The sequence below is a fragment of the Sapajus apella genome, unplaced genomic scaffold (assembly GCF_009761245.1).
Source record: "Sapajus apella isolate SASKATOON/1434 unplaced genomic scaffold, GSC_monkey_1.0 scaffold94, whole genome shotgun sequence".
NCBI classification, from domain to species: domain Eukaryota; kingdom Metazoa; phylum Chordata; class Mammalia; order Primates; family Cebidae; genus Sapajus; species Sapajus apella.
In genome coordinates this window covers 2,384,833-2,395,085 of record NW_022437034.1, presented here as the reverse complement: position 1 = coordinate 2,395,085, position 10,253 = coordinate 2,384,833, and the positions used below count along the sequence as shown (strand labels likewise).

Sequence of the window (10,253 nt, the reverse complement as noted above, 5' to 3'; positions counted from 1 at the left end):
CTTCTTCCTTCTGTCCTCCTTCCCTCCCTCCTTCCTTCCTTCCCTCCTTCCCTCCTTCCTTCCTTCCCTTCCTCCTTCCCTCCTCCTTCCCTCCCTCCTTCCTTCCTTCCCTTCTTCCCTCCCTCCTTCCTTCCCTCCCTTCTTCCCTCCTTCATTCCCTTCTTCCTTCCCTCCTTCCTTCCCTCCCTCCTTCCCATCCTCCTTCCTTCCCTCCTTCCTTCCTTCCCTCCTTTCTTCCTTCCTTCCCTCTTTCCTTCCCTCCCTCCTTCCCCCCATCCTTCCCTCCTTCCCTCCTTCCTTCCTTCCTTCTTTTATTTCTTTTTATTTTCTTTCTTTCCTTTCTTTCTTTTTGGGAAAGGGTTTCACTTCCATCACCCAGGCTGGAATGCAGTGGTGCAAAGTTGGCTCACTGCAACCTCTATCTCCTGGGCTCAAATGATCCTCCCATCTCAGCCTCCAAGTAGCTGGGACTACAGGCAAGTATCACCATGCCTGGCTAATATTTTTGTAGAGACTTTGGGGTTTTGCCATGTTGCCCAGGTCCTGAGCTCAAGCGATCCACCTGCCTTGGCCTTCCAAAGTGCTGGGATTACAGGCACGAGCCACCACGCCTGGCCATTGTTTGTGTTTCCTTATTGTTGAGTTCTAAGGGTTCTTTGTATATTTCGGATACCAGTCCTTTATCAGCTGTGTCTTTTGCAAATGTTTTCTCCCAGTCTGTGGCTGGTCTTCGCATTCTCTTGGCAGTGTCTTTCACAGAGCAGAAGTTTTTATTTTAATTCTAATAAAGTCCAACTTAACAATTCTTTATTTCATGGACTAGAGCTTCAGTTTCGTATCTAAAAAGTCATTGCCATAGCCAAGGTCATCTAGGTTTTCTTCTGTGTTATCTTCTAGGAGTTTTATCGTTTTGCATTTTACATTTAAGTCTTTAATCCATTTTGAGTTAATTTTTTGAACAGTATAAGATTTGTGTCTAGACCCCCCCCTTTTTTTTTTTTTTGCATGGGGATGTCCAGTTTTTCCAGCACCATTTGTTGAAAGGCTATCTTTGCTCCATTCACATATATTTTTATCTTGGGATTTTTCAAGGACATCCCTGAACAGAGTCCCCAACTTTCTCCAAATGCGCCCACACCCACAGCACCATTCCAGTAGGAAAGGGACCTCTGGAGAGAAGACTTGGGCCCGAGAGCCAGAGCCCCACCTGTAGCAAGGCATCCCCTCGAGGTCGAGGACTTGCTGGGGCTGTGTGCGCGACCAGGTGACCGGGGCTGGGGGCAGGTTGTTCTTGGTACAAGGCTGCAGAGGGGTGACCAATTTCTAGGTTGGAGGCGGGGAGCATGACCAAGAGAGCCCTGTGATAGGGGAGATGGTAGCCTCGGGCCTCCATGGAGATTAGTTACAGAGCCTGGGGGTGGGTGACCCCGCAATCAGATGCATGAGCACATTCACATACTCACAGCCCACCTTCCCGGGAACACAGACAGCAGCTTATCAGGCCACACCAGGCCGGGCCAATTAACCTCCCCTGTTGCCACCTCCCTTCCTGGAGTTTAATTAGGGGCACCTGGATCCTCAGTGGTCTGGGTGGGGGGAAGGTTTCTGTGCTGTGCCATTCTCAGGAGGCTACTGGGGAAACAAGGCCTGTGGACACAGGGCTGCTTCCTCCTGCCCCTGGTCAGGACCCTGGGGTGGAACCTGCTTCAGGGCCGTGTTCTGGAGGCTCCAGTGTCTGTTTCCACCACAGTGAAGGAGAGAGCGTAAGACCTGATCTTCCCTTGGGACCCTCATCCTTAGCCCTCATCTCAGCCCAGTCCTCATCCGGGTTGGGGCAACTAGCAAGGGGGGCTTCCACCCAGAGGTCCTCCCAGGAGGATCTCCTTCCTCCCAGGGCCTGTCTCCTACACAGAGGAGCCGGGGGCCACTTAGGGTGCGGTCACTGAGAGCCAGGTGCCATGCTGGCCCCTCCACACCCACAATGTCTCATTCATCCCAAGACAGCCCCACCAAGCTGACATCACTACTCTCATTCTACAGATGAGAAGTGCAGGAAGGCAGCTCAGCTGGTGGTCAAAGCCACCTCTTAGCTCAGAGCATGTCACTGAGGCATTCTGAGTCTTAGTCTTTCCACCTATAAAATGGGACTAATCCTACCTTCCTCCTTGGGCTGCTGGGAGAGGCACATGAGGTAGCAGAGATAGAGCACGCAGCTGCAGCTCAGAGTGAGTGCTGGGGTGGTGGTTAGGTGGTGGCTTCAATTACTATTACTGTGAGCGGTGGTCCTGGGGTCTGAAGCAGGAATGCCTGGCTCGGAGGCTCATTGTCTTTCTTCTACCCACCCTCCTGCTTGCCAGTTGACTGCTAGTGCGAGTCCTTCAGATGGGCTCCATGGGCCCTCCTGGGAACATCCGCAGCCTGTGGGAGTGGGTGCCTGTCTAGACAGAGCCCAAAGCCAAGGGTGTGGACCTGGAAAAGGTCTTGCCGGTGGTTCTGGTCTCTCCTGCCAGTCAGGTTTCTCTGCATCCTTCTCTCACTTGGGCAAAGAGCCAAGCCCAGAGAGGGCCAGAGACCAGGCCAAGGTCACACAGTGGGCTTCTGGCTCCCAGCCAGGGTGCTCCCTAGAGGAACCATCACTCCCAATAAGCAAAGTCCATGTGCCGGCTGCTCTGTAACCACTGACTACGCCATGTACTTGTCCACCTGGGCTGGATGCAATGTCCCCAGGGAACGAAATTCATTTTCTTTATGCCTCATGGTGGATTGAATGCTCGGCTGAAATCCAGCAAATCATAGTGATTGCAAAAACAGGCAGAGCGTGGCTCTGGTGATGTGCAGTGCACGCTCAAGCCCACATGCGCTGTCACAGGCCCTTGAGGGCCCACACACTCAGCCACACAGGCACTCACACTCACACACATTCAAATCCAAACACATATACCAGTTCACGCTCACACACCCTCACACACACACACTCGCACACACACACTAGCTCACACTCACACCCCCTCACACATTCACGCTCCCAATCTCACACGCTCACATATACTTGCACTTGCTCACACGCACAGTTTTGTGCACCTATGCACACCTCAGACTTACACACTAATGTAAAAACGCACACTCGCTCACACTGTCATGCACTTGCATGGCACTGAGACGCCCGGTCCTGCCATATCAGTGATACCCTCCCAAGTATGGACACTTCCCATTTTCCTCCCCAAATCTCATCACCGGGCTGAATCTCTCCAAGCCCAGCACAGACTTGCCTCCCCGAGGAAGGCTCCCGGCTGCCCACCAGCCTGCTGGGGACTCTCCTTCCTCCCTGGACTCCCGTAAAGTTAACAGCAGCACTTGCCCAGCAGCCACGTTTGAGGAGCACCTACTATGTGAAGGCACAGTGAGTCTCATAGCCTCCTTCCCTGGACAGAGAGAACCCCTCGAGGGCAGGGCGGGTGCCATGCCATCTGTGCCCACCACTGAGGAGGGCCTGAGTGAAGGTACCTATTTAAAGTGCCTGTGCAGAGCAGATGAAAGCTCATCTTCTCCAGGCTCCTGTCGGCCAGCGCTCTGCCAGGGACCAAGCATTTCCCAAACATGGCTCTTACTCACACAGTTCCCTCTCGGATCATCCTTCTCCTCCACACCCACCTCCTCCCTCACACCTGTGCAGATCCCCCGAGGTGCCATCTCCTCCGGGAGGCCTTTGGTGCACCGCCTCCCAGAGATGGCCTGCTCTAGGCTAGCCCTGGTCTGTCTAGCACAGGATTTCTGACAGGTGCCTCCAGGGCAGGGCTGGGTGCCAAACAGCTCAGTGTCTACAGAGCCTCCTGGACGCAGCTTCAATCAGGTTTTGAGTTGGACACCCCAAGACATGCTTTTCTGCATGGAAAAGTCTATCTCTCCAGAGCAGTGAGAGCCAGGGACAGCCTCCAGACTCCGTTCTTCCGCTGAAGCCCAGGTTTCAGGGATGCTGCGGTTTGCAGATCCTCAGAGAAGCTTCCCTTCAGCTGAACCCCCCACGGTGATGACACCTCCATTGTGGGGAAAACTGCAGGGCTAGCAGCACCTCGATGGGAAGGCAGGCGGGGCCATGCTGTGAGCCCAGGTTAAGCTTGGTCTGCCTCAGTCAGGACCAAGAATGGAGGGGAGGGCAAAGGAAAAAGTAGCTTGGGCTGCTGGGATTTCCCTAAAGCCAGCTCTGGAGGGAGGTGGGGGCAGCCGCAGAAGGCAGGTTACTGAAGGAGACAGACGCAGCATCGTTGCTGGTGGCCACAGCCCAGGGAATTGGGGAATTAGCCCGAATTGACTCTCCCCAGGTCAAGAGTCTCCTGGGTGTGGAGTCTGTTCTTCCTGTTCCTAGAACAGCCTCTGCATAACCTGGCCTTCAGCACAGAGGATCAAATGGGGGGCACTCAGGACTCTAGAGCATGCTGGGGGCAGGGGACAGCTGGGGAGATAGGACTGAAGGTCTCAGAGAAGGGACCACACTCACAGGTCCAGGAAAGCTCGAGGTGGCCACCCACCCAGGAAGGAAAGCGAAAAACAAGAATTCAGTCGACACTGGCTCTGTGGCCCCTCCCTTGCTGCCTGTAGCATTTATTGCACACAGGGTATACCTAACACTGTGCTAGGCCCTGGAGATGCTACAGGGATCAAGACAGACAAAACGCCTATCTTCACAGCATGTGCAGGCTGGGCTGACAGATGCAGAACATTAAATACTAGAACAGGATGGGGCTATGACAGGGCCAGCGGACCCAGAGGAGGGCCCCTTAATAGATGTGGGGTAAAGAGAAGGGCTCCTGGGGAAAGGAACATTCAAACTGAGACGTGAAGGAGGGAGCAGCGGGGTTGCAGGCCTAAGGTGAAAGAAACAGTGGCACTGGAGGGAGTGGCAGAGGTTCAAGGTGACCGGAACAGCGTGGGTGTGCATGTGCGTGTGTTCATGCGAGTGTGTATAAGAGCGTGTGTGTGGGAGTGTAAGAGTGTGTGTAGAATCATGAATCCCCGCATGGCACTGGCTAACACGGCATTCTCAAAGTCAGGGAAGAGCTTGACAAAGCTCATCCCCAGGAGGCCCTGCTCTTGGCTGCCTGTCTCTCCCGGGTTCGTGGACAAACAAGCCTACCAGTGTCCAGGTCCTCTCCCATCTCTCTTCTCCCACGCTGGAAGCCCAGCTCCCTGCCACGAACTTACTTTGTGCCCACTTTTCTCTGTGGTCCAGGGGAGCCTCTGCCCCCTCCCCCCAAATCTGCCATCTCTCGGAGGAAACAGTCTGTGCCTCTTTAGATGCTGCCCTAGAAAATAAAGGCAGAACAGGCCTCTGCCTCTGGGGGCCAGGTGGGGGCTGGAGAAGGCAGCTGCCACTCCTTCACGGAGTTTTGGAGCTGCCAAAGGAAATGACAGGAACCGGGAAGGTGATAGGTCACTAGGAAGCCTATGTCCTGATGGCATAGGTAGGCATACCCTCTGACCCAGGGTCCAAGTCCTGGCTCTGAGTCGCCCTCACTGTGTAACCTTGAGCAAGCCGGATAACTGTGTGCATCTCCCTGGCATGTCACTCAAGGGCCTCCACCCAGAATAGTTTTTTCATAATCCTTATTACTTTCCTTGGCAATCCCTGGAAAGCAAAATCCCAAACATGCCTGGCAATTTCTGCCTCCAGACTTTGTTCATTGCAATTGCCTCTGCTGGAGCATCTTGCTTCCAAATACAAATGGTGTAAATACTCCCCATTCTTTGAGCTCTAGGGCAAATGCCACCTCCTCCAGGGAGACTTCTCTGATTGCCCCAAGGGCTGCAATCGCCACCTCTGCTGAGCCTTTAGAGGTTTCACCCTGTGGCTCATGTAGAGCCTTGCCCATATTCCCTCTGGCCTTGCAAAGAGGTGTATATGGCTGTGAAGACTGTAAACTGAACAACTCTAGGGAGCACCTGTGACATCGTGTCCTGTGTAAATGGTACCACCTGGAGTTGGGCAGTGCCTAACCTGTGCCACTGTACACGGCAGCCCTGCCTGTCTCCTATGCCTCAGGACTGCTCCAAGGTTCCCGTGAGATTATGACACTGTAGGCACCCAGGGAGTTTAGGGAACCTGGGCAGTTTCCACCAAGCTGGGCTAGGACTCCATGCTCAGATGAAGGGGCTCCTTTTCTTTTGGTTAACCTGCATGTCTCCTCTATCGATTCACTCTCCCAGGTACTCTCGCCCAGGCCCATGGCTTAAAATACCACTTCTGAGCTGATGACTGGACTCGAATTGATTGTCTGTAGCCTTAACCTCTGCTCCAAGCTCTAGACTCGTTTCTCTGTCTGCCTCTTGGGAATCTCCACTGAGAGAGCTCACAGACATTGCAAATTGAATACGGCCCAGACCAACCTCTTGAGTTTCCCTACGGTACACCTGTTCTTCGGACAATCTTCTTAATTTTAGAAAACCTTCAACCTTCAAGCCAAAGTCCTCAGAGTCATCCTTGATTCCTCCCCCTTCCTCATCTTCTACAGCAGATCCACGGGCTTGTCCCATTGCCTGGCTGGCACAATACGTCCTGGGTCCGTGTCCGACTCTCTGCCCTCCACAGCCGTCACCTCCTCCAAGCCACCATTGGCTCTCCTTTGTCTGCCTTACGTTAGGTTCCCTAAAGAGCAGAGCGTGAAACAGAGATCTGGATGCAGCTTGCTTATTTGGGGGGGCAATCACAGAAAACACAGACGAGCACAAGTGAGGCAGGAGAGGGGAAAAGCTACCTTAGTCTGTTTGGGGTGCTATATAACAAAATACCGTGGACCGGGTGACTTATAAATCACAGAAATGCATTTTTCGCAGTTCTGGAGCCTGGGGTCCGTGATCAAGGCACCAGCAGATTCCGTGTCTAGTGAGGGCCTGCTCCTCATAGGCAGAGGCTTCTGATGGCATTCTTACAGGGCAGGAGGGGCAAGGTGGGTCTCTGGGGCTTCTTTCATATGGGCACTGGTCCCCTTCATGAAGACTCTGCCCCCAACCTAATCACTTCCTAAAAGCCCCACCTCCTGACAATATCACCCTAGGGGTTGGAATTTCAACATATGAATTTGAGGGCAACACATTCAGCTCACAGCACCAACCTAATGTGTGTTCCTGAGTTACTGATGCTGCTGAGGCCAAGTGTAGCTCGGTCCTATAGAAACTGTATGGCCCACTTCTAGGAACTGTCTCTCCAAAGGACAGAGGCTGGGGCTTTTACTTATTGACCCTCAATCCCCATTGATGGATGGTTGTTTCCAGAGGCCTTGACTCCCTGTCCTCCTAATACTCCCAGGCTGTCCTATGCAGGCTGAGTAATCCCTGGGAGATCCCCCAAAAGCCCCCCAAAAGCCCCATAGAAGAAAAGCAGAGAGCAGAGGCAAGCATTTGAGGATCTTTGTTCTTGACTCATCAGCTGCAGCTGAAATTGCAATGGGCTGCTGTGTAGGGCACCAGAAGTTTCAACTCCCATGGTCCCCACCCATCCCTTGCCCATCTATGCAGGACCACCAGGGTGAGCTTTTAAAAATAGCAGTCAGAGCCTCTCATTCCATTGCCTGATCCTCTTTCCAAAGTCCCCATTGCCCTTGGAATGGAGCCTTTGCCATGGCTGACCAGGTCACACCCTCTCTGCCCTCGTGCCCTGCCAGCTAAGTTCCGAGCACACCGGTCTTTCGGGGCCTCAGAGTTCACAGGCTTACTCCAGCCTTAGGGTGTTTGCACGTGCCGGCTGTCTGCCTAACCTTCCCCACGGTCTTCACGTGCCTGGCTCTTCCTAGTCACCAAGTCCTAAGTCACGCGCCACTGCCTCCTTAGAGAGACCTTCCCTGCCCACCTAATCCCAATTAGCCCCCTGCCCCCTCAACGTCTTCTCCTTTTCTCAGCTCTTGTGTCTAACACATTTATCTATTTGTTTACCTGCTTGTCACCTTTCTCTCCCATTGGCAGTCATTATTACTGTGCACTTCCAGGGCCTAGCCCAGTGCCTGGCGTGTGATAAATGCACAATAAATACCTGCCAAATGAATGAACTGAATGGGTCAGATTCTTCCAGGAGAAAGCAGAGCCTGTGTCAAGGTTCTTGTGCACATAATGGAGGAAAGGCTGCCCTCAGATGAGTCCCATAATGGGATGAGGGGAACAGATTAGGGCAAGAGGAAAAACTAGGCAAAGATGAAGGTGAAGCTGAGGCCCAGCCACAGCCTTACCCCATGGGGGCTTCCAGAGCATCAGGAGTCCCCTTTAGGCCAGGGCACCAGCCTTCTGTATCCCATCTCAGTCAGTCATCAGCTGAGGGCTGCCTTATGGAGGCGTAAGCTCTGGGGTGTTTCTGGATGAGCTGGCTTCCTTCTGCCCAGTACAGGAGATCCGGGGAGGCATGAGCAGCTAACGCTCCCAGCATCTGGGAGAGGGTCATGGGCCTGGTGACAGGATCTGGGAAGGGCAGTGCAGCAGTCACCTCGAGAAGGGGCCGTCTCCCTGCCACTCACAGACCCCAGGGCTGAAGAGAGCCCTGCAGCACGGGTATCTTGGGAAGCAGAAGTCCCATGTGAGTAGCAGGTCAGGCTTCTGATGACCCATCTCTGTGTCCAGATGCCTGTTCACATCTGCCCCACATCCTGCTTGCTGCCTCTTGAGCCCATTCTCTCTTGTGTTTTCTCACTGGTTCTGAGAAAAAATGGGTGAGCATTTTCCCCAGAACAGCTCTGCAGAGTCCCCTGCCCCACCTGCAGGTCTCTCGGAAGCTGTGGGATCCTAGCAGTGGATGGCTGTCCCGACAGCCTGTCACTGATTGCAGGGGTGCCTCACTGCAGCCTTGGCTCAATTCTGCACATTTCCCGACAAAGGAAGGCCCAGGAGACAGAGCTGCCACGGCCAGAAGTCTGAGAAGCCACCGGAAGATGTGCTGCCCCCCGGTTCCTCTTCTGGGTACATCCAGATGCTGTGAGAGCAGGCCAGGCGGGCAGAGCTTGGCATTGACAAATGGCCCGGCCCAGTGACCCTGCAATTCCCCTGCTCGACAGCTATTGACAGCTGGTGGGCACTTGAGTTTTTCTCTTTTCTCTGTCGGTTCTTTTAATTAGAAAATATAAAGAAAATGCCTATTGATTTCATGTAACTGATAAGCTCCCCACTCCTGGGCCTCTGTAATCAGGATCCTGAGCCTGGCTTGAAGCCCGAGGGAGGAGGAGTGGGAAGGGAGGAACACAGCCAGTTCAGCTCTGGGTAGCTCCCTGCCCCTCCCTGCAAACTCCTGCACAGGGCTCCAGGACTGGGGATACAAGAAAATTTAGGAACCTTCCCCCTTCTGAGCAAGTTTGCTGCTCTGAATTTTTGAAGCATGTCATTCTCCCCTAACATTTACACAACACCGTGTTTACAAAGGAATTTGCAAAGCTCTTCCACGATTATTGTCTCATTTGATCAAGTTATTTACTGCAGAGGACAACTAACCCAGTAGTCCCCCCAGCACTCACCAAGCTGTGCCTGTGGGAAACTGAAGCCACGCCCCCAGCAGTCCTAGGACGTGGCCTGGAAAGATTACTGTCCCATTTTACAGATGAGGGCGTTGAAGTTCAGCGATATTGTCAACGTACAAAGTCACACAGCAAATGGGCAGCTGGAAACAGGCCAAAGCGAGACCTCGGAGCCCCGCCAGGTGCTCTGCTCCCTAGGAATGGGGTTCTTTGGTCATTTGGTTGTTGGGATACAGGGCTTGACTTCCAGGGTCCTGCTTAACATGGATCACAGTCGGATTCAAAGAAGAACTTCCCAAAAGAAAGGGTGATTGATCATTATGATGAGCAAACCAGATGATTTCCCCTGCCATGGAGAATGCTCATCTCAGGCTAGGGGGCTGGACAACATGACCTCCCTAAGCCCCTTCAGCACAAGAAGGCTACGATTCCCAGAGTGCCAGGGAAATGGATGCCCATCAGCCTAAATGGAGCCACCTCAACCTACTTGTCTTCCTTGCAGCACATAGCAAGACATGAGTCATAGAAGGTGCGGGGAAAATTTACTGTATTATCAATATTTAATATCTCCAGGGAGGTGACATCAGCAAAATTGCCTGACCTAGCCCAGCCATCTAGATGGACAGTGGGACAGGCCCTTCATCTCCCAAGACACCCTATCCTCCCCACATGGGGGACAGGTAAAATTTATGGGCTCCTGGAAGTGAAGGGTGGCATGTTCCTCCAGCACTATGTGTGCTGGGGCCAGGGCCTCATTCACTGGGATGGAAA

General features: G+C 53.3%; 1 long non-coding RNA gene across 1 annotated transcript in view; it reads right to left on the bottom strand.

The window, feature by feature from the left end:
- Positions 1 to 9,463, bottom strand: part of LOC116535369 — a 22,051-nt gene extending 12,588 nt beyond the window's left edge. The window contains exons 1-3 of the long non-coding RNA XR_004262171.1: positions 9,453 to 9,463; positions 4,820 to 4,826; positions 3,090 to 3,097 (exon numbers count right to left, since the gene is read on the bottom strand). This is a non-coding gene — a long non-coding RNA (uncharacterized LOC116535369). The remainder of the gene's footprint in view (positions 1 to 3,089; positions 3,098 to 4,819; positions 4,827 to 9,452) is intronic.
- Positions 9,464 to 10,253: the final 790 nt, after the last annotated feature.